The sequence below is a fragment of the Monodelphis domestica genome, chromosome 5, assembly GCF_027887165.1.
Source record: "Monodelphis domestica isolate mMonDom1 chromosome 5, mMonDom1.pri, whole genome shotgun sequence".
In the NCBI taxonomy this organism is placed as follows: Eukaryota; Metazoa; Chordata; class Mammalia; order Didelphimorphia; family Didelphidae; genus Monodelphis; species Monodelphis domestica.
Genome location: NC_077231.1, coordinates 289466047 through 289489654, shown reverse-complemented (window position 1 = coordinate 289489654; position 23608 = coordinate 289466047). Strand labels below are relative to the sequence as shown.

The following is a 23608-nucleotide window of genomic DNA, read 5'->3' as shown; positions in this document are numbered from 1 at the left end:
AGAACTCCCTAAGAAAAAATCCCCAGGTCCAGATGGATTCACAAATGAATTCTATCAAACATTCAAAGAACAACTAATCCCAATATTAAAAAAACTATTTGACAGAATAGGCCAAGAAGGAGTTCTACCAAATTCATTCTACAACACAAACATGGTACTGATCCCAAAGCCAGGCAGGTCAAAAACAGAGAAAGAAAACTATAGACCAATCTCCCTAATGAATATAGATGCAAAAATCTTAAATAGGATACTAGCAAAAAGACTCCAGCAAGTCATCACAAGGGTCATCCACTATGACCAGGCAGGATTCATACCAGGAATGCAAGGATGGTTCAATATTAGGAAAACCATCCACATAATTGACCATATTAACAAGCAAACTGACAAAAATCACATGATTATCTCAATAGATGCAGAAAAAGCCTTTGATAAAATACAACACCCATTCCTATTGAAAACACTAGGAAGTATAGGAATAGAAGGGCCTTTCCTAAAAACAATAAACAGTATATATCTAAAACCATCAGCAAACATCATCTGCAATGGGGATAAACTAGAAGCCTTTCCAATAAGATCAGGAGTAAAACAAGGATGCCCATTATCACCTCTATTATTTAACATTGTACTAGAAACACTAGCAGTAGCAATTAGAGAAGAAAAAGAAATTGAAGGTATTAAAATTGGCAATGAGGAGACCAAGCTATCACTCTTTGCAGATGATATGATGGTTTACTTAAGGAATCCTAGAGAATCAACCAAAAAGTTACTCGAAATAATCAACAACTTTAGCAAAGTTGCAGGATACAAAATAAACCCACATAAGTCATCAGCATTTCTATATATCTCTAACCCATTTCAGCAACAAGAATTAGAAAGCGAAATACCATTCAAAAGCACCCTAGACAATATAAAATACTTAGGAATCTATCTGCCAAGACAAACACAGGAACTATATGAACTCAACTACAAAACACTTTCCACACAGCTAAAACTAGATCTAAACAATTGGAAAAACATTGATTACTCATGGGTGGGACAAGCTAACATAATAAAAATGACAATCCTACCCAAATTAATTTACTTATTTAGTGCCATACCCATTGAACTACCAAAAAACTTATTTACTGAATTAGAAAAAACCATAACTAAGTTCATTTGGAAGAACAAAAGATCAAGGATATCCAGGGAAATCATGAAAAAAAAATGCAAAGGAAGGAGGACTTGCAGTCCCAGATCTCAAACTATACTATAAAGCAGTGGTTATCAAAACAATTTGGTACTGGCTAAGAGACAGAAAGGAGGATCAGTGGAATAGACTTGGGGCAAGTGACCTCAGCAAGACAATATATGATAAACCCAAAGATCCCAGCTTTTGGGACAAAAATCCATTATTTGATAAAAACTGCTGGGAAAATTGGAATACAGTGTGGGAAAGATTAGGTTTGGATCAACACTTCACACCCCACACCAAGATAAATTCAGAATGGGTGAATGACTTGAACATAAAGAAGGAAACTATAAGTAAATTAGGTGAACACAGAATAGTATACATGTCAGACCTTTGGGAAGGGAAAGATTTTAAAACCAAGCAAGACTTAGAAAGAGTCACAAAATGTAAAATAAATAATCTGGATTACATCAAATTAAAAAGTTTTTGTACAAACAAAACCAATGTAACTAAAATCAGAATGGTAGCAACAAATTGGGAAACAATCTTCATAAAAACTTCTGACAAAGGTTTAATTACTCAAATTTACAAAGAGCTAAATCAATTGTACAAAAAATCAAGCCATTCTCCAATTGATAAATGGGCAAGGGACATGAACAGGCAGTTCTCAGCCAAAGAAATCAAAACTATTAATAAGCACATGAAAACGGGTTCTACATCTCTTATAAGTAGAGAGATGCAAATCAAAACAACTCTGAGGTATCACCTCACACCTAACATGGCTAACATGACAGCTATGGAAAGTAATGAATGCTGGAGGGGATGTGGCAAAGTGGGGACACTAATTCATTGCTGGTGGAGTTGTGAATTGATCCCATTCTGGAGGGCAATTTGGAACTATGCCCAAAGGATGCTAAAAGACTGTCTGCCCTTTGATCCAGCCATAGCACTGCTGTGCTTGTACCCCAAAGAGATAATAAGGAAAAAGACTTGTACAGGAATATTCATAGCTGCGCTCTTTGTGGTGGCCAAAAATTGGAAAATGAGGGGATGCCCTTCAATTGGGGAATGGCTGAACACATTGTGGTATATGTTGGTGATGGAATACTATTGTGCTAAAAGGAATAATAAAGTGGAGGAGTTCCATGGAGACTGGAACAACCTCCAGGAAGTGATGCAGAGCGAAAGGAGCAGAACCAGGAAAACATTGTACACAGAGACTGATACACTGTGGTACAATCAAAGATGATGGACTTCTCCATTAGTGGCAATGCAATGTCCCTGAACAATCTGCAGGGATCTAAATAACACTATCCACAAGCAGAGGACAAACTGTGGGAGTAAAAACACCGAGGAAAAGCAACTGCTTGACTACAGGGGTTAAGGGGATATGATTGAGGAGAGACTCTAAATGAACACTCTAGTGCAAATACCAACAACATGGAAATGGGTTTGAATCAAGAACACATGTGATACCCCGTGGAATTGCGCGTAGGCTATGGGAGAGGTGGTGGGAGGTGGGGGAGGGAAGAAAAGAAAATGATCTTTGTTTCCAATGAATAATGTTTGGAAATGACCAAATAAAAATTTTTTTAAATAGTTAAAAAAATAAAAATAAAAGAGACTTCTCAATTTCTCAAATGCAATCTCCCTTCTTCTATTCAATATGGAGCCCAACTCAGTGATCATAGTGCCTATAAGCAGGGATGAGATATGCCACCTAACTCCTGACAGAGAGGTACTGGATTTAGGAAAGAAGGAGCTGATATATACAGCCAATGAGAATATTTTCCTTGACTAAGATTACCTGTAACAAAGAATTTTTTTCCTTTTTTTTAAAGGGTAGAGGATGGGAAAGAAAGAGAGAAAACAAGAATCTGTTCATTTTTTAAATTTTCAAATAGGTTGGAGGGGGGCTACAGGGATGGGAGATCACATACACTTTTGATGAGGTCACTCTAGTGTTCATTTTGCTTAATTAGTTTACTTCTGTGCAAGAGAACTCTCACATAGAGTGGTGGTGACCTCAAAATGTTGGTCATTTAAAAACAAAACTTAAAATGTAGGGGGCTGTTGGGCTAACTCACTGGACTGGTCATCCAACCTGATATCCAAGTCTGACCAAAGGCATTTTTCATTCATTGAGTTTTTCCCTGCAGAGATTCTTTGACTGACCTGATTATTATAACATCATTTATTTTTCCATCTATGGGATGAAAGTATTAATACTTTAGCCTAAAAGACAGCAGAGGCATAGGGAGAGTCATTGAAGATGTTTGAGGGGAGATGACAGTAGAGGATCTACATCGGCAAAGATACTAGAAAGCAGAAAAATGGGCTCATAGTTGAGGTATAAAGTGGCAGTGGGAACCGAGAGATGAGGAGGAGATTGGCTGGGGCCAGCCAGAGCAAAGCTGCCTGGTTAATCCCTCAGCACCAACGTGACAAAAGGCTCTCTCACCAGAGTGAACTTGGAAGGGCAAGATCTCTTTAAAGGGGAGTAGGTTGACTTTCAGAATGATTGTCTGCTTAAACTAATCTCAGTCCTTCTTCTCATTCCCTGTGCACTCACAGAACAGGAGAAAAGAGGAAGCAGTCCCAATGAATGCAGGATGTCAGCAGAAAGCTGCCCTGGGTAAGACCATTGCATGTGGCCTGAAGGAACCCATCCTCCCCCCAAAAAAACTTCTCAGTGATCAGATCTCTTCATTAATCACAACATTGGTACTATCCCTTGTCACGGAGAACCCAGAATTAACCACAGCTGTCTTCATAGTAAATATAATTCAATTGTGTGCCTACATAGGGACCAATATGTAGATTTCTGAGGCAAATAAAGCAGATAACTGAATATTTCAGTGAGGAGAGCACCTGGTCTAGCAGTCAGGCGTCCACAGATCTATTTTGGGCTTTGCCAGCAACTTTGCTTGTAACCTTGCACCACCCCCAGAAGCCTTGGCTCCCTTAGGTGAGAAACAACTGAACAAGCCGACATAGCCCACAAGACTATTCTGAGTAAAACCACAAAAACTAACGGCGGTCAATTGCTTTGAGAGGCCAGTGGCTACGGGAACGCAAACCTGAGAATCTTGTTATTTTCTAAAGATATTACACATAACAAAACCATCTTTTGGGGTGGGGAGAGGGGATTGGTTCTTTTTCAACCATTCCAATCAATTTCTTGTCCTCTAGTTTGCCCGTCAGAAATGTCACAGCTAAGACTGTAAGCACATAAAAGAAAAGAAAAAAGGAGAGGAAGGGATTATTCATTGTCTATAACTGATTAACCTAATTTATACTCATTTATAACTTCAAGTTTCTCCATAGAAATTTTATCGCCAATGAATTTAGGAGCTTTGGAAATTAAAACCTAAATGCAACTGTAAAACAATTAATTTAGCAGCATCTTGTGTGGTTCTTTTAGAAAGACCATTAAATGAGGCCAGTATTCTCTTCAACCATCATTCCCATCCAGGGAAATGCAATATAGTCTATGATCTCATCAAAGCTAGCAGGCGCCAATCATCGATGCCTATAGGTCGAGGTCTCCTCATACTATCTACATTCTCACAAAGAGGGAAGGGATCTTCTTCATTCAGCTTGCAATTCAGTCAGAGAGGCTCTGAAAAACGCTAACAGATCCTGCTGGGCTCTTTTTCCCCATTCAAGTTGAGACTGCATGAACTAATTTTATCTCGGCGCCCAGTTCCTATAAATAACTTAAATGATGTTCCTAAATTGTTAAGCACTGTTATGGGAAGGATGTTCTGGCCTCCCTTTCCTTGAAGAGCTATTAAAAAAAGAAAGAAAGGTAAAACACTCATTTGCATGGCTTTGCTTTAAACCACCTTGAAGTAAGGAAGGGAATAAAGGAAGATTACTTAAAAGGACCTCTGCAACCTGGTATCTAGCTCTCTTTCCATTATGTTGGCTCATGTTAATTTCATATTCAATTGGACTAATTTAATATTAACTCTCTTTAATATTAAATGAGAAATCATAACAATCATAACTATACTATGAACTACCCTTTGTGTCTTCATCTTATTCACCAGACTAACATGGAAGGGCTTTAGTAAGATCTCGATAATCAGGGATAAACTAGGCTACGTGTTTTCATCTTATTTACTAGGCTAGCATGGAAGGGTTTTAATAAGATCTTGATCGACACTTGGTCACTCTGAGTAATAATATTGTGCAGATTAAATGAGATAGTGTGTGTATATATGTATAATATATATACAATGCTTTTTAATCTTAAAGACAATGCTTTACTCCCTGAGATCAGAGAATGTTTTATTTTGCCTTTATATCCCCAGTGCTCAGCACAGTGACTGACACTTAAAATACACATTTCCATGATATACCCATTTAGTCTCTTCCCTTGCTCTCATCACTCCCTACACTGTTTTATCCTCAAAGATGTACATGCCTGATCTCATGCCTACTAAAGCCCATAAGAGCAGAGATCTATAGTCATCTAAAATACCTCTCCCATTTTACAGATGAGAAAGCTGAGAGCTAGAAAAATGAAGTAGTTTGCTCAAGCACCAGAGGTAGGATTTGAACCCTCTGACTTGAGAGCTGGTGCTCCTTCCACTGGATCATGCTGCCTCCTTCCTCAAGGGAGGAGCTGTTTTGTTTTTTTTATTTTATGAATGTTTGTGATGTCTTTTGTTTTTATGTTACTTGCATTTCTGATTATATTCTCTCTCTCCCACCAAAAGTTCAAGGGAAAGGAAGAGTCAATCAAAGCAACAAACTTCATTGTTGTCCTATTTTAAGAAATTGCCACAGCCACACCAGCCTTCAGCAACCACCACCCTGAGCAGTTAAGCATCAACATTGGGTTATGTGTTATAACATAAAAGAAAAAAGGCGAAAAAATTTCTAAAAGAATTTTTTAATTCTAAAAATATTCTTTAAAAAAACGAACTAACATATCCAAAAAAAAGGCGTACATTCTAAGCGATGCAAAGAGGGTGGAGGGAGATCTCTTTGGGGCCACAATTGGTGACTGCAATTTCACATTGTTCACTTTTTTTTTTAAACCTTTACCTGTTATCTTAGAATCAGTAATGTGTATGGTGTCAAGGCAGAAGAGAGAGGTAAGGGCTGGGCAGTGGGGGTTAAGTGACTTGCCCAGGGTCACCCAACTAGGAAGTATCTGAGACCAGATTTAAACCCAGGACCCAGGACCTCCTATCTCTGGGCCTGGCTCTCCATCTACTCAGCCAACCAGCATTCATTTTCAATTGCTTTGTTACTGTTTTTTTCCCATTTATGTCATAGTCAGTGTATAGACTGTTTTCCAGGTTCTTCTGGCATCATTTTGCCCCTCTGTATTCATCATACAGAGAATTTCCTTCAGATCAACTCATCTTATTGCAGTTCACAAATGTCGTATATTTTACAATCTGAAGGTCTGTGTTAACTCTTCTTCAAGCCAGTCTGTCAGAGCCATTTTTCCACCAGCATGTGTTTACACTGGGTATCTCTGTCATGTTTTGGTAATTCTCACAATATTTCGAACTTTTCCATTATTATTATAATCATATTATATATCGTAAGATTATAATTTTATAGTATATCTAAAATTATTTATAATTATAAAATATAAGATTATAAGATATATAAATATATTTATATTATATATTATATGATGTGATATATGTAGTACATTAATATATAATATATTTTTTATCTATTATAGTGTGTCTTATATGGGACACCAGAAACTACACCCATATAAGACAACAAATTTCATCTATAAATGTTGGATGTGTTTTGACTGCTCCACTGACTGGAGTTTCCCTGTCTCTCTCCCTCTCCTCAAAAGCCCCCTTTTCCCTAAGACACGACAATATTGAAATTAGGCCAATTAATAACCCTACAATGGTCTCCAAGACTTTGAGTAAGAGGAAGAGTCAATCAATGAGGCAAATTTCATTCCGTCTTGTTTTAAGAAATTAACCAGAGCCACCCAGACCTTCAGCAACCACCACCCTGAGCAGTCAATAGCCATCAACATTGAGGCAAGACCCTCCACCAGCAGAGATTAGGACTCACTGGAGGCTCAGCATTTGTCAGCAATTAGGTATTTTTTTTTCTTTTTAATTATATTTTATTTGATCATTTCCAAGCATTATTCGTTAAAGACATAGATCATTTTCTTTTCCTCCCCCCCATCCCCCATAGCCGATGCGTAAGTCCATTGGGCATTAGATGTTTTCTTGATTTGAACCCAAGCAATTAGGTATTTTTAATTAAAGTATAGTCACCAGGTTTTTTAGATATAATACCCCACAGTAGAGAGTAAACATAACTTTTACACTCACTGGGAAGCCAAACAATTCATGTGACTCGCTTTATTATGGTGGTCTTGAACCAAACCTACAATGGGACTTGAGGTATATCTTTAATCAACTCCATTTATGTTCCATGATATGTTTGATCATTCCATAAGCAGAAGGAATCTACTTGGTACCTAATTCTTTGCTACCACCAAAAAAATGTGCTGCTATAAAAATTTTGGCATCTACAGAGCTTTCCTTCTCATCAGTGTCTTCTTTGGGGCAAATGCCTAATAGTAAAATCATCCGAGTCAACTCATCCCATAATTCCCATTGGTTTTCAGAATGTTTGGACTAAGTCATAAGTGTGCCTCTCTTTCCAACCTCCCCAGCACTGATTATTCCCCTCGTTTATCTTCTTTGCCACTTTGCTGGGTGTGAGGTTAACACTATAAAATTGTTGTGATTTACAATTCTTATAATCCATTATTTGGAACATTATTTCCTATGACTGTTAATGGCTTGCAATTCTTTTTTTTCTTATTAGAAGTTCTTTGACCATTTATGTATTGGCTGTATCATTTTTCTCTTTGTATATCTCCAGCCCTTCATTCGATGCCTTGTACATAGGACACACCTAATTAATGTTTGTTGAACCAAATTAAACTCATCTTTCTAGTTTTTCTATAAAGTCTACCCCTTCATGCATGTTTTCAGCCAAACCAGACTATTCCCCAAATTTGTCTTCTCTTCTCCAATCTCTCCTACCTTTGCCCATGATATGCCTCATGCCCTTATCAATAGTATCATGGATAGGTGGCATTGATAGACATGGAAGGAAGGGAAAGATTTCAATAGACCAAATGGTGGAAGAAGACACTTATTACCTGAGTAATCTTGTACAAGTCTCTGTATCTCCATTGGCCTCAGTTTCCTTATCTGTAAAATGGGAGGGTTGATCTATTTGGCCACTATCCATCTTGAGACTTATGATTCTATGATACCTGTAGACATCATTCATCTTCCCCATCAAGTTTAAGGAATCTTTCCCTATCTCTTGGAACCACTCTGATACACTTTTATGACAGCTTCTATTTTAGCTATGTATTTTGTCTTAGTTTCTTTGCCCCATATCCCCTCTGGTTAGTTCGGAAAATCCTTGGGGATGAGAATTGTGCCTTGTTTCATCCAGGAATCCACGCTTCCTAATAAAGCATAAGCCAAGCAGCAGACCCTTAATAATGTTTGTTGAATTGGATTAACTATAATGAACTCTAATCTATGAGAAGAGGACAGAGAAAAATGCGGATAACTTAAATGCTCAGAATGGAGAGAAATTTCATTTTAAATGTGACGAGGGTAGATGAGAAGAGCTCCCTGTCTCTGCTATTTACTCCTCATGTGGCCTTTCCTCTCTTCTGTAAAATAAAGAGTTAAACCAATGCTTTCTAGGGGCCTTCCCATCTCTAAATTTCTTCTTGAACTAAGAGATAGATGAAGACTAAAAGAGCTGAAAGCAATATCCCAAGTAATACCAAAAAAGTAAATACACTCAAGATGATTCCCAAAGGAATGTTTAATGAAATAAATTTTAAAAATTAAAAAAATTAAAAAGATGGTTCCCAAAGCATCAGTAGGCATGTATAGAAATAGAAGCCTTTCTTAAAAAGAGACAACATGTCTGGGACTCCAAGAGACAACCAGGTAATGCAAAAGGCTAAGTAAAAATCTTTTTTTTAATAAATAGCCAGCTCTACAAAAACAAGAGAGTTTATGGACATTGAATTTTTGAAAGTCATTCCTTTGGCTAATACCTAGGTGATTTCCAAATGTAAAACATCTTCAGTCTACATAAATGTTCACATTTCTCTTTGGTGCTCCATTTTACTATGTATCGTGCTACATTTTGCCCCAGAAGAGACTTAATTTGGGAGGGAAAAGGTTCATACAACAAGCTGTCATCCTCTTCCGCACTACAATTGATGCCCCTCAGAGAGAACACATGGAGAGACTGTTGCCACACAATTGGAAAAAGAATCAGGACTGCACAAAGGAATTATTTTCTATCAAAAAAAAACCCCAAAACAAAAATCATCTTAAGAGGATATACTAAAAATACTCCCCTGAGGGTGTATTTAGATCATCGACATGGAAAGCAGTTCTGTAAAGGAAAATACACACATACACACACAAAACCAACAATTGTCTTGGTGTGTGCAAAATGTTTCCACTCTTGCCCAAGTGTGGCAGGTGCAGAACAGAAGGCGCTTCTCCACTACCACTGGGACTTGGCTGGGAGCATGTGGTCTGTGCCTTGGGATGGCATCTTCAGCAATTGTTGCTGCTGTCATAAAAGGATGAAGGCAAAGAAGCTGAAATAGAATGTATTCCCAATATTTAGACAATTTGGATGGTATGTGACACGAGGCAACCCACATGGTATAGCGTTTTTCTAAGTGAATATAACAGGATATATGTGTGTATGCATATATACACACAAACAGATGTGTATATGTTGGAAGTTATCCATTAATTTATTTAGAGTAGTCTCAGTTCTCTAGAATTAAATATTTCTTTTTTAATTAGTTAATTAACTTGTTTGTTACATTAAGATTCCCAGGTATCTCCCTTTCTCTTTCCCCTCCTCACACCATTTCAATGGAACCTATGATCTTGTTTATGGACCAGAAAAAGATAAAATACTTGCAATCATTTTCACATCTATTTCAGTAGACAAGCAATTTTAAAAACCCAAGCCCAACAATGAATTCTACACTTAGTAATAATAAAAAAATAATCATAGCTAACACTTATAGAATATTTTAAGTTTTGTAAAGCACTTAACAAATATTATCTCAATTTATCCCTACAATAGTATCTGGAGGCAGATGCTGGTATTATCGCCATTTTACAGGTGAGGAAACTGAGGTAGGAAACAGTTAAATGACTAGCCCAGTGACATACAACTAGTAACTTTCTGCCACTAGATCTAAATTCACATTTTCCTCACTCTCCACCCTAAACTCTATTCCCTGCCCTACCCAGATGCCAGGTATTTCCCAAATGTTTTAAAAGATCAAGCCCAAAATTTTAAAATTAAGATGTTATGACACCTTATATAGTGAAATTAAATGATTTTCATTTAAAGAGTTATACGTCTAGTAGAATAGTTTCTATTGATCTTGGATGCTGTTTCTAACAAAACATTTACTTTAAAATTAAGTTAAATTAAGAATAGACTGAGGGCCAGAATATCCCAGTAAAGAGTTGATATTGGAATCCAGAAGACCTGGCTTCACATCATGCTTTTGATGCAAGCTGGCAGTGTGACCCTGACCTAGTCACTTAACCTTTTGGTTTCTGGGGAACTCTCTGAGAATCCAAGTGGCAGAGCATCTATTGATCTGAATTAGTTGATTTCTCTCTGGCAGTGAGAGCCCTATACCAATGAGACAGCAGATCTAGTCCCCCCTCTCCACAAAAGAACAGATTGTTGGGCAATATTGACTCTATAAATTCCAATACTCCATCAAACCTATCCTTCTTTCTAAGGAATAACCAATGTACCAATAGAGTTCCGATCTTATCAATATGGATATTCCCTCCAGGGACAAAGACTATAGCCCATCCATGCATGTCCCTTCTTTGTAACTGGTCATGTCTTCCCATCAAGACACAATCAGTTACAAAGGATGGATGGTTTGAAGCACTGGGTCAATCCAGTGAGCTAAGGAGCCTTCTTTGGATTCTTCTGACAGCCAGGAGATCACTGCAGCATCCCTCACTCTTGCCACATCTCTGAAAGCATCCTTTCATTTCAAAGGCTACTTCTTTGTCATCCCTTATTGGCCATCACTTGGGTCCTGTCTCTCTTACTCCTTGGGGTAAGCCTCACTGTCAGTTCTATGGAAATCGAAGCCCTTCCTAACTCTTAGTCATAAAGCACCCCTGGGAATTAAAAGATTGGCCTCTTCTCCAGAGAAAACCCACTAATTATAAAATTAGAGCTTTGTCATCTTTACCTGCCACCTTGAAATGTTCCTGTCTGAAATAGTCCTAATAACCCTCCCAAAGGAAAGGAGGGATGGATCTAGGAGAAGCCATATATAGCATCTCTCATTCATTCAGACTCTTATCAAAGAGAAGACAGTTAAAATAAGTCTCATAAACAAAACTCTGAGAATAAAAGCACCCAAATGAAGTCAAGACCTTTCTAATCGTGTCTTTGTTGCAGGATAATTTTACAGATTGACTCAACAACACAATTCAACATCTATTTACTAATGCCTACTAGGTGCTAAGTGCTGGGAAACAGAGATAAAAATCCAAGGGAAAATGCAACAGGGACAAAGGATAAGTCTAGACAAAGTGCTCTTGGGAAATCAGAGAAGCGATCTGAGTGGACACTGGAGGGCAAGGAGGTAGCCTTGAAGGAAGAGAAGGATTTCACCAGGTAAGGATGAGAAACAAATGGATTCTAGACATCGAAGATGAACCAAGGCAATCAAAGGGAGTTCCTGGAGGTGAGAGTGAGTGGGATGAACTTGCAGAAGTGGCAGACCAGTATAAGACCATTAGGTTGTAGAAAGCCTTGAAGGACTAGGGAGTGTGTTGTTTGTCCTTGAAGGTTCTCAGCAGAGAATCTAAGCGTTCAGGACATTGGAGAGGTAGCTAAGTGGTAGAGTGGATAGTGTTGGACTTGGAGTCAGGAAGACCTGAGTTCAAATGCTGACTCTTGGTTGCATGGTTCTGAACAAGTCATTTAACCTCTCACCTGTTTCCTTAGCTGTGTAATGGAGGTAATTACAGCACTAGCATCAATCCCAGAGGATTAAAAAAGATAAAATACAGAAATCACTTTGTAAACCTTAACCTATTTTATAAATGTTAGCTATTATTTAGCTATTGCTATTATTTGCATTGCACCATGGCAACTACTATTGGAAGTTGTGTTTTTAATATATGATATCAAAAACCCTTTAACATCCTGCTGCAAGGTCAATATGGCAACTTTTTTTAGAAGAAAAAGTATGTATATTAAGGCTCTCAAAAACTCACAACACAAAACCTGTGACTCTTTTGTATCTAGTAATGGCCCTTGTTACACCATTGAGGTATGTTGAAGCTAGTGGTAGATTTTTTCTCTAAACCAGTCCCTCTCCCATGGGATCAAAATAGCCAATGGGGCAAAATTGTGATTTGTATTTGTGTTGACAGTAAAAATACACTCAGGTCATGAAAAAGAGATTTTTCTGGGTGAGAAGCTAATTCACCCACACCAGGAACTCAACTCAAAACTTTGGCATTTGTTAGCACCCTAAAGCTATCAGCTTTGATCTGTGGGACATCCGGCAAACTCTAAGTAGTAAAGGCTCTCAGGACACCAGCAAAAATGCAATCACAAAACTCTCTTCTCTGTGACTAGGTTGACAATTCACTAAATAAAAGGGGGTTTGGGTGAAGTATGAAGAGCAACTAACCAGGTATCCACCAACAGGGGCAGCCCTTGCACAGTGGCCATGCCAAGAATCATTCATCTCACCTTCCAAAGAAAGAACTGAGGATTCAGAGGTTGTGTGGATGGGCTCTTCTCTTCTCGATGCATGTTGGAAAAATACACCCTCCAAATACACAGAGGCTTTCTCTGAGCCTGCAACCACATGGCTGTATTTTGGATTGGGTGGGGCAGAGAGTAAACAAACACGATTTCCTTTTTTAAGCAGGCTTTTGCTGGTTGATCTAAAACATACCCATTTACCAAATATTGTCCGGCAGCCTTATGAATTGATTTAAATGTATGGATCCATGGGAAGCTCAGAATCCAGAGGCAACATTCTGGATCAATAACACAGTCTTTGAAACAAGATTCATTGAGTAACTCATAGAAGGCCAGAAGGAAAACTAACAATGATTCCTTCATTCAATCTGTATCACTTTAAAAAAGGATTTCTTGATAGTGTGTATTGAAAGTGTTGCCTTAAAAGAACTTTTATAATCATTATTATTATTATATTATGTAATGTGATACTTATTATATAATGTAATATGATAATTATTATAAGGAAATATCCAAAACCCCTCAAATTTGAGTAATATTATGTAAATAAGTTGGAAAATAACATACTTCATATTTCTCAACTAGAAATACTCTATGTCATTATCCAATTAATGCCACATTCCTCATTTTATTTCTATAAATTTAAATTCACAAAAGGATTACTTTCTTCTCTGAAAGTCACTTATATACTATTAAAGAGATGACAAAAATTGTAATTATTTGTACATTCTACCAATAATATCCATTATATACCTACCCACACAATTTCCCCAGAATAATAATGAAAAGAGGGCCAGATTTGGAAATCAGAGAACCTGGGTTCAAATGCTGCCTCACCTATTAACTGGCTGTGTGACTGTGGACAAATCACTTAATCTTTCCAACTCTTCATTTCTCCATCTAAAAAATTGGAGGTTGGAAAGCATCAGGCTCGGTGGAAAGATTCCTAAGGTTCCTTCCACCCAAAATAATGATCCTTCATATAATCCTACTTCTCATTTTTTCTCTTATTTTCTTTATTTCATTCTTATTTTTCCTCTTCTTTCTTTCCTTCCCTTCTCTCTCTCTCTCTCTCTCTCTCTCTCTCTCTCTCTCTCTCTCTCTCTCTCTCTCTCTCTCTCTGGGTCTGTCTCTCTGTCTATCTGTCTCCTCCCTACCTCTTTTCAAAAATAATCATTCTTGTTCTTGGTTAAACATGCTTCTCCCATCAGGAAAATATGGCTTATTAACACTCACTGCTCTACAAGGGGCTGCCTTTTACCTCCATCTATTCTTTATATGTGCCTCCTTTCTTGCTTCCCTTGAAACGAGGGAGCACAACAGGTCTATTGTACCCGCTGTGCATCTTTAATCTAATGGAGAATCAGGTGACAATAGAACATTTTCTTGGCCCTTCTTCCCCTGGAGCCACAATGTTGAGGTCCCAATCTGCAGCTTGAACAGAAATCTTATGGGTAAACATCTCTGAAATACTTGCAGATTCCCTAGAAGTCCCCTGTTCTGCTGATCTCCATTTATCACAAACACAGATGCAACCTTTGTTAAAGACATCTTTTCCTCCCAAGCAATGAGAAATTACTAGAGCAAGGGACAAATATGGGAGCCAATGACTAATTAGCTCTGCCACTGTTGGCTCTGGAACCCTCCATGAGATCTTCCCTAAATGGTGCTAAGGAACTCAAAAGATACATGATGATGGTTGAGACAGTGGAGGGTCAGCACTCAGATTCTTACTGTAATTTATTCTGGGACTATTTCAGAATGGAAATAATAACAGGGAAAGAGAGATGTGGTATACCAATAAAACTGTTAAAGGCACCACCAGCCCACATTCTTGACTATATACATAATGCATTGGCTTAATCTTAAGAGTGCCTTGCAGGTGAACAGGGAACACATTCAAAAAAACAAATAAATGAAAATTGTTTCTCTGGAAAACAAGAAAGAGGTGAGAATCTTCAAACCAATTGGACCCAACCCACTTGGCAGAAAGTCTACAGGGATCACATTTTTAAATTTTAGATTGTTATAGAAGAGAACATACAGGCTTCACAAGACAAACTAAGATTAGTTTGCAGAGCATCACGTAAGGGAAGAGTCTATGATGTTTTACAATTGTAGCTATAGATAATATGTTCTATCTACAATGCTTGGGGGATCTATGAATTTGTTAGCATAGGAATCTCTTGGGTATCAAATCAATCACTAAGACTGATTGTTCTTGGTTCTAGGGAACTGAGGAGAGAAATAAGATAGCTCATAGCTCAGCCTTCAAGGGCTTTGCATTCTGTCAAAGGAGGCAAGAAGTGTACACAGAAGTATAGAAATAAAATACAAATGAGATAATTACTTGGTGGGGGGACATTAATAATGTTAATAATTAATCATAATTAATAATGAGGAACTCAACCAGTGTGAAAATACTCTCCCTAATTCCCTACATCCTTGCCTGTGATTTAGGAGATAAGTAGGTGGCACAGGGGCTAGAGTGCTCTCCCTGGAGTTTGGAGGTCCTAAGTTCAAGTCCAGCCTCAGATGACAGAGGGAAAGTCACTTCACCCTATCTGCCACAGTTTCCTCATCTGGAAAATGAGCAGGAGAAAGAAATGGCTAACCACTCCAGTATCTTTGCCAAGAAAACACTAAATGGAATCACAATTCAATCAACTAAAATGAAAAAAAAAAAAACCATCTTCAGAGATTCTTGGAGCAAATAGAGGCTAAAAATCACACAGAAAGTGTCAGAACCAGGATTTGAAACCAGGTCTTCCCAAGTCCACTCTACTGACCATCTACTACTCCAGGCTTTCTGTTTTAAACATATATGTTATCATTGTAACCGAATCTGCTATTTTCACTTTTATAAGAAGTGTATGGTATTTCATTTATCTACATAGCATTAAATCTCACAGAATTAACATAAGACTGGGGGAATCAAATTTTTAAAGAAAATTACTCCCTTTTTTGTACAATACTGCTACTCTGCTCCTTAATAAGAAGTCCATTGCTGAAACTACAAAAAAAAATAACAATAAAAATAGTGAAAGCTGCCATTTGGACAGCCATCTGAGTTAGGAGTCTCTAACCTTTTTGTGCATCATGGATCTCTTTGGTAAAATCTAGGGAAACCAACGGATCTCTCCTCAAAACAATGTTTTAAATACATGGAATAAAATACACAAGAATACAAAGAAAACCAATGGTTAGTGCAAAAAAAGGTGATTTTTCTTTTCTCACCCAAGTTCATAAACTGCACAAACACATACATCCCAGGGTAAGAAGCCTTGCTTTAAGATTTACAAAATGGATTCCATGTATATCTCATTTGACCCTCATAGCAACCTTGTAAGATAAGAGCTACTATTGTTCCCATTTTATAGAAGAGAAAACAGGCTCAGAGGATTTAGGTAGCTTTCAGGATCTCATCTAGAAGCCCATTTCTCCCATTTCTCCTGCTGTTAATGGTAAGTGGCCAAACCAATTTCTCTAAATAAAATCCAATAAACTAAATATTGCCCTTAAAAAAGAAATGTTGTTTTTCACATAAGATCAATGCTATGGTTTAATAGGTGCCTTTAAGTGGGTATCTCTGCTCTCAATCAAGGTCCACCATTTGGGAGCAAGTTGCTCAGATAGGAATGCCCCTTTGGCCATGTTTTTTCTCTGCACGGAGCCAAAGCTCACAGAAGTGGAACAAACTTATGACCTTGACCTGCTCCAACAGCCAGGACATGACCATGTGAAAATATCAGTGTGGACACAGCTGGCCCCGCAACACCCACATATTTCCACGGGTCTCTCTTTATTCACCTGGGAGCAACTCACTCCGTGTAACCGATCCACACTAGAAAGTAGCAGGTGGCTTCTTGCATGGAGACTCGAGGCACTTTCTCCTTTCTTGGAGGCTGCAAACAGGTCAGAGGACTTTCTAAATTATTGGGTAGAGTCTAAATATAAGTCGAAAATTCCAAGGACACACAAATGCCTCGTCTTCTCAAAGTACGAAGGGCGGCACCGGAATGCCTCTCCTGAGTTACACCAGAGAGATGAGACACGGCCGAGCAAAGAGACCCAATTCCTTGGACAAAGCGTCCTTTTGAGACCACAGAAAAACGTTTCTGTCTCGGCTTCTCTAGCTTCCAACCAGCTCACCTGCTCCAAAAGTGTTGAAGATAAACAAGGCTGCTGTTTTCCCATTATCATGTTAAGTAACTAGGTGAGAACATAGAAAGGAAGCCTGCCAAAGTTAACACGAGTAAAAATGGGGAGTAATGAAGAGATGATTCAGGTAACTTACAAATGTTTTCTTTTAAGGGACACTGAGACCCTCGGTGACTTGCCCAGATCCCACAACGGGGGTCAGGAGCAGGATCCCAACTCCAGTTCCAAAGCCAGTAATTCAGCCACAGTGTAGATCATAAGAGAATGGCCCCCAAATGTTCACATTCCTTTTCCCCAAGTCGCATCCCCTCTTTTCAAATTGGGTTAAGAAATTGGAGGCAGGGGGATGGATAGCTGGAAGCAAGATGCTTTTTAAGCTAAAAATACATTCTTCCCAAGGACTATATTTCCTATTAGAATTAAAAGGAATTAAAATTTTCTATTAAAAATAACAAAGTAATTCCTTTTACTAAGCAGAGCTGACTTGTTCGTGTGCTCTTTTCTTAAGCAATATTATTACAACTACTCTGCATTTTCATAATGTCTTGCTTCAGGAATTTCAAAGTTCTTACCCAATCTTATGAAGAAGTCCCACACGAACCTAAAGAAAATGTAGACAACAGCCATGTGGTGCTATTTCCCATTTATGGCTGGGGACTAGAGATATAAAGCGGTTTAAGTGGCGTCCTAAGGAGAAAGAAGAATGGGCCAGAAACCAGTTCACCTCTAGTCTAGAACACTCTCTCTCCCTGCCTGTCTGTCTCTGTCCCTCCCTTCCTCCATCCCTTCTTCCCTCTCTCTGTCTCTGTCTGTCTGTCTGTCTGTCTCAATCTCTCTCACTCTGTGTGTGTCTCTCTCTCCCCTCCCCTCTCTTCTCCTTCCCTCTCCCCCCACCCCCTCCCTCTCTCAATATGTAGACAAGACTAGACCAGACAAAGACAAGGCTTTCATTTTGTGTGTTCCTACCATCATCCCAGTGAACATACAGAAATAACAGTGTCCAAATTATGCTTGCTGTTGCCCCAGCAGAATCGTCAGACTGTCTTGAAGTCTGACTTTAGCAAGGAAAAATGAAAAGGTTATTATTCTCTAGAGTTATTCATTACCTCTTCCTAACAAAAGTGTTTGTTCTGGACTCTAAGATCCAGACACAAAGTAATCACATCTACGTAACATCTCCAGTGAGTAAGTATGTTGAGGCTGGGGAGAATAAAGGGTCTTCATGCAGATGGCAAGGAACCCAAGTAAAATTAAGGTAAACCAAATGCTAAAAATAAAACACCAAACAAGAAAGTAAAAAAAAAAGGTAGAGAGGAACTTATAGGAAAAAAATAATTAGAATTACAAAATAGAAAAAAGAAATGAGATTGACAATTTGAAATAGACCATATTTTTAGCCAATTTCTGAACCTACTCAATGGAGGAAGCACACTGGTGGGGGCTCATGACTTGTAGTGTTAGAAAAATATCCTCAACCTATCAGGATAACCCTAGTGTCCTGAGAGGACATAGGAGCCATGCTCTGGGCCATTTGGATCAAAGCTCCCAAAGCCTATATGTCACACTTTTATCCCCTGAAATGCTCCCCAAAGAGGAGGACCCAGCACATACCATGAGGATTGGTAAGACTATGGAACTTAAAAGTGACAGGATCTGAGTCATCTAGTTCTGCTTTCCATCTGTGTGACCATAGTCAGGTAACTTAATTGGGCCTCAATTTCCTTATCTGTAAAATGTCAAGTCCTTTCCAGCTTCTAAAATATTTCTGTACGTACTAAATCAAAATGAATCTGGGCAGCAAAATTTTTCTTGGGACAAAGTATTTAAATGTCCTTATCTATTTTAGTGACACCACATTAAGGCATCCCATAATCTTCAGCTGGTCTGCTCAGCAGCTGCTTGTGAAAAGAGCAGGAGATTCCTTCCACAGGATTAAACAACCCCTTACCTTCAGACTCCATTAGTCCAGATTAGTCTCTTTACTTTGTCTTTGGACTCTGCTTCCCAAAAAGTTTCATAGGGGGAAAAAGAGGAATGTTTTTAATACTGTCAGCCAGATTAGAAAGAGCTACCGCTTGATTGCTTGACTTCAAGTCAGGAAAACCTGGAGCCCAAATCTTGATTCAGTCACTTTTTACCTGAATAATCATGGGCCACTTATTTAACTCAGATTCAGTTTCCCCATCTGTAAAAAGGGGAGCTGTGATGACCATAGTGATATATATGTAAAGCACTTTGCAAACCTATATAAATGTTAGCCATTACAGCTAAGTAGCCTCTTGTTTAAACATTTAATTCAAAAGATTTTTTTGCAAATAACACTTTCTTCTCTAGCACTGAATTCCCTAAGAGTGCCACGTCCAGTCCTAGAAAACAAGCTGATCTTTCTGAATTAATTTCCTAACTAAATACTAAGGATTCCCGGGAGCCTGTAAACTCCTTCCTCTCCAAATTGTATTTTTCCCTGTTATCCTGTAAGAAAACAAAATGGTCTTTAAAAGGCTTGTGGTAAGTGGTTCCCAACAAAATGAGGGTGACTTTTGGAACAGCGCTTGCAACTTCTCTTTTAGTCCCCAAGACAAAGATATTAACTTCCCTTTTCCTGTGACATTTTTCTACAAGCTTCCTCCTTCTCCTCAGTTCCAAACCAAAATAAGTAAGAAGATATAGCTTCTCTTCAGAAAGAGGAGTGAGAGAAGGGAAGGGAACGATCTAGAAGAAAAAAAAATACAGCAAGCTCAACATCCTCCAAATAAAACAAGGAAGTCTGGGAGAAAGAAAGATCAAATAATAGCAAACTATTTTACAGTCAGTAAACAAAGACATCTTAGGACACCTAGCTAAGATCTGTAAGGGCAGCAGCTGGTTCTTTTCTCCTTTTTGTTCCCCCTTTCTTTCCCAAGTATATTGAAAGTGATCGCTGAGTGCGAGTGGAGAGGACTGAACTCTATAAACTCATTCTCTTGATTGCAAAGTCTGTATAGCAAAAGGAAAATACTGATGATCCAGAATGCTGAAGAAACACAGGCATCCCAAGGATTCCTGCTAAGGCAACAACATTTTATCAACTCAGCATTGTAAGAAGCAAAGAAGAGGGGGCACCTGGGTGACTCAGTGGATAGACAGCCAGGCCTGAAGATGGGATATTCTGAGTTCAAATTGGACCTCTGACACTTCCTAGCTGGGTGACCCTTGGCAAGTCACTTAACCCCAATTGCATAGTCCCTACTACTCTTCTGCCTTGGAAACAATACTTGTTATGGATTCTAAGACAGAATATAAGGGTGTTTTTACTGATAAACAGTATCAATTCTAAGGCAAAAAAAAAGGTATGAATTAAGAAAAAATCTTTAAAGCAGAAAGGAAGCATTACCTAGAATATCACTCATGGAATAATTTACTTTTGCCCCCAATTTAAATTAGCATTGTAGATAGTCGTTCTTCTGGCAATGCAACAACAATAATAATAATATGCCATTGATAAAGAAAATTGATTCCATTTATTTTATTTTTTGTACCATCTAGACACAAGATAAGGGAGTAATGTAAAACATTGAGAGACAATGAGATACAGTTTAAAAATCCAGAACACCAGGATTCTAATTCAATATTTGCTTTTTCTATTCAAGTGACCTTGAGCAAGTCACTCCCTGCTCTGAGCCTCAGTTTTCTCAACTTTAAAATGGAAAGTTGGACTAGATGACCTCTGAGTTCCTTTCCAGCTCTAAATCTATTCTCTAATATTCTGCTTATATAATCAATAAGTTCTGGGGTCAAGCATTAGGCTAGGCACTGAAGCACAAAATGAAAGTCCCTGTCATTACGGAGATGTATGTCCTATCCAATGACTGTGGCCAAAGCTTGAAAAGTATCTAGTGAATCAACCTGTAGGAATGGCTAGGAAAAGAAGACTGTGCTTTAGCCTTAATCACTGGAGCTCTTCCTACAAGATGGTAGCACTTCTCCTAGAAGGATTATTCTATAGCAATGGCGGGAAGATGATAGAACAAAATTCTGCTTTACACAACTTCTTGTTACTCAGTGAGAATGATGGAAAGGGAAGAAATGGGGCAAGAGATGACCACTGGAGAGCATCAATGGCCAAGTGAATGTCAGCAGGAATGTGATATTCTCAGCCTCTGTGGGGTCCTTTAAAAAGTCTCTACCTAGACTTGGAAGCAGTAGAGAAAACAATCTCCAGATAGTCATCACAGATAAAATGTGTCTGCATCATTGCAAAACCGGCTCCTGCCCCTTTGGAAATCCCATATTTTTAAAACATCTCAATAAAGTATACAAAGAGTTAACCCAACCCCTTCCCAACACCTGTGCCTCCCACCTGCTATGTGCCAGGCTTATCCAGTTTCTAACACTTAAAAGGGGCAGGGTATGACAACTGGGGGGGGGGGGTCAGGGAGAGGGAGTTGGGTGGGGACAGGAAAAGAAAAGGGAGTTTCTACTGCCCTTCAGCCCCAACTTCAAATGGCTCCAACGTGGCCTTCCGTCTAAGATTTGGGGTTCTCCCCTCCATGATCTCGTCTATTATTTAATAGAATATTTAAATTGGAGAGGATCAAAGTCCCTTAAAGTCTGGGCTCAATGATTTCCATACTGAGCCCTTCGCTGGGAAGGCCTTTTGAACAAATGTGTGCCAACAGTGTTTGTCCTCAAATAGAATTAATATGGGGGATATGCTATGCCTGGAGCAGGTGCTGTGGAAGTATTTCAAGATGCGTTTATGTTGGAAGGAAGGACCTCAGGAGAAATCAATATGACCAAAACATTGAGGACATTTCTGGTTAGAGTGAAAGAGAGAGAGAAAATAACTCTAGCAACATCCATAAACAGCATGCCCCTGCCCTCAATAGATATTTGTTTAATCTGATATTTCTGGAAAGTTTTGATTGTTCAAAAATTAAATTTCATAAGTTCTGAGGCAATAAGCTCTTTTCTCACCATCTAGGATTGTATCAAAACTTGCCATGTCAAAGCATTTGGAAGATTCTTGAATTCTTGTGGTTTGGGAATTGGAGGTAAGTATTCACAGAGCAAGTAAGAAGGGCATATAATTTGAAGAATACATACTAATGAACCCTTACTAGATCTTCTGGCCAGGTCCAGGGAATGGATATCAGAGCTTAGAAAAAGAATGACTTGGAGGGCAATGTATTGGAGAAGATAGCCAGGTAGCACAATGGATAGAACACCAGGTTTGACATTGGGAGGACCAGGGTTCAAATGTGGCCTTAGATACTCCATAGCTATGAGGGAGGGAGGAAGAGAGGAAGGAAGGGACGAAGGGAGGAAGGAAGGAATGAAGGAATGAAGGAACAAAGGAAGGAACGAAGGAACGAAGGAAGGAATGAAGGAACGAAGGAAGGAAGGAAGGAACGAAGGAATGAAGGAAGGAACGAAGGAATGAAGGAAGGAAGGGAGGGAGGGAGGAAGGGAGGAAGGAAGGGAGGGAGGGAGGAAGGGAGGAAAGAAGGGAGGAAGGAACGAACGAAGGAACGAAGGAAGGAAAGAAGGAACGAAGGAAGGAAGGAAGAAAGGGAGGGAGGGGGGAAGGGAGGAAGGAAGGAACGAAGGAACGAAGGAATGAAGGAACGATGGAAGGAACGAAGGAACGAAGGAATGAAGGAACGATGGAAGGAACGAAGGAAGGAAAGAAGGAAGGAAGAAAGGGGGAAGGGAGGAAGGGAGGAAGGAAGGAACGAAGGAATGAAGGAACGAAGGAACAAAGGAAGGAACGAAGGAACGAAGGAAGGAACGAAGGAACGAAGGAAGGAACGAAGGAACGAAGGAACGAAGGAAGGAAGGAAGGGAGGGAGGGAGGGGGGAAGGGAGGAAGGAAGGGAGGAAGGAAGGAAGGAACAAAGGAACGAAGGAAGGGAGAAAGGAAGGAAGGAAAGAAAGAAGGAAGAAAGGAAGGAACAAATTGGAAGGAAGGAACGAAGGAAGGAATGAAGGAACAAAGGAAGGAATGAAGGACGAAACAAAGGAAGGAACGAAGGAAGGAAGGGAGGAAAATGCTGGGGTATTGGGAGCTCTGAGATAGCCTAGGGTAGAGACAGATAAAAGAGGTTCCCATTCCTCTGTGGTTCCACAAATTAATCAAGAGTAACAGAATCACCAGTGATCCTCATAAAAACACAACTGGACCCTCCCAAAAGCACTCCATCTAGAAAGCAGGCACCTTCTAAACGAGAATCAGATCACTGTTATCCAACCACAATTCCATCTGTTCTTAGACTATCACCACACAGATTTTGCTGGCTGAATCCTAGCACTTGAGAGGTAGGGGCCTTAGAACTCATCTCAAACATATACATTAGCTTACAATGAGTACACATGCAGATTGCTTATATTCAAAAATAAACTGTCAAAAATAGACATCTAAAAGACCTCACTTTTGTCTATTAATACCTC

The 23608-nt window shown here is 39.0% G+C and overlaps 1 protein-coding gene across 3 annotated transcripts in view; it reads right to left on the bottom strand.

Annotated features, from left to right (window-relative positions):
- PLCL2 (phospholipase C like 2) overlaps positions 1 to 23608 on the bottom strand; it is a 221196-nt gene that overhangs the window by 183959 nt on the left and 13629 nt on the right. The window lies entirely within an intron of this gene.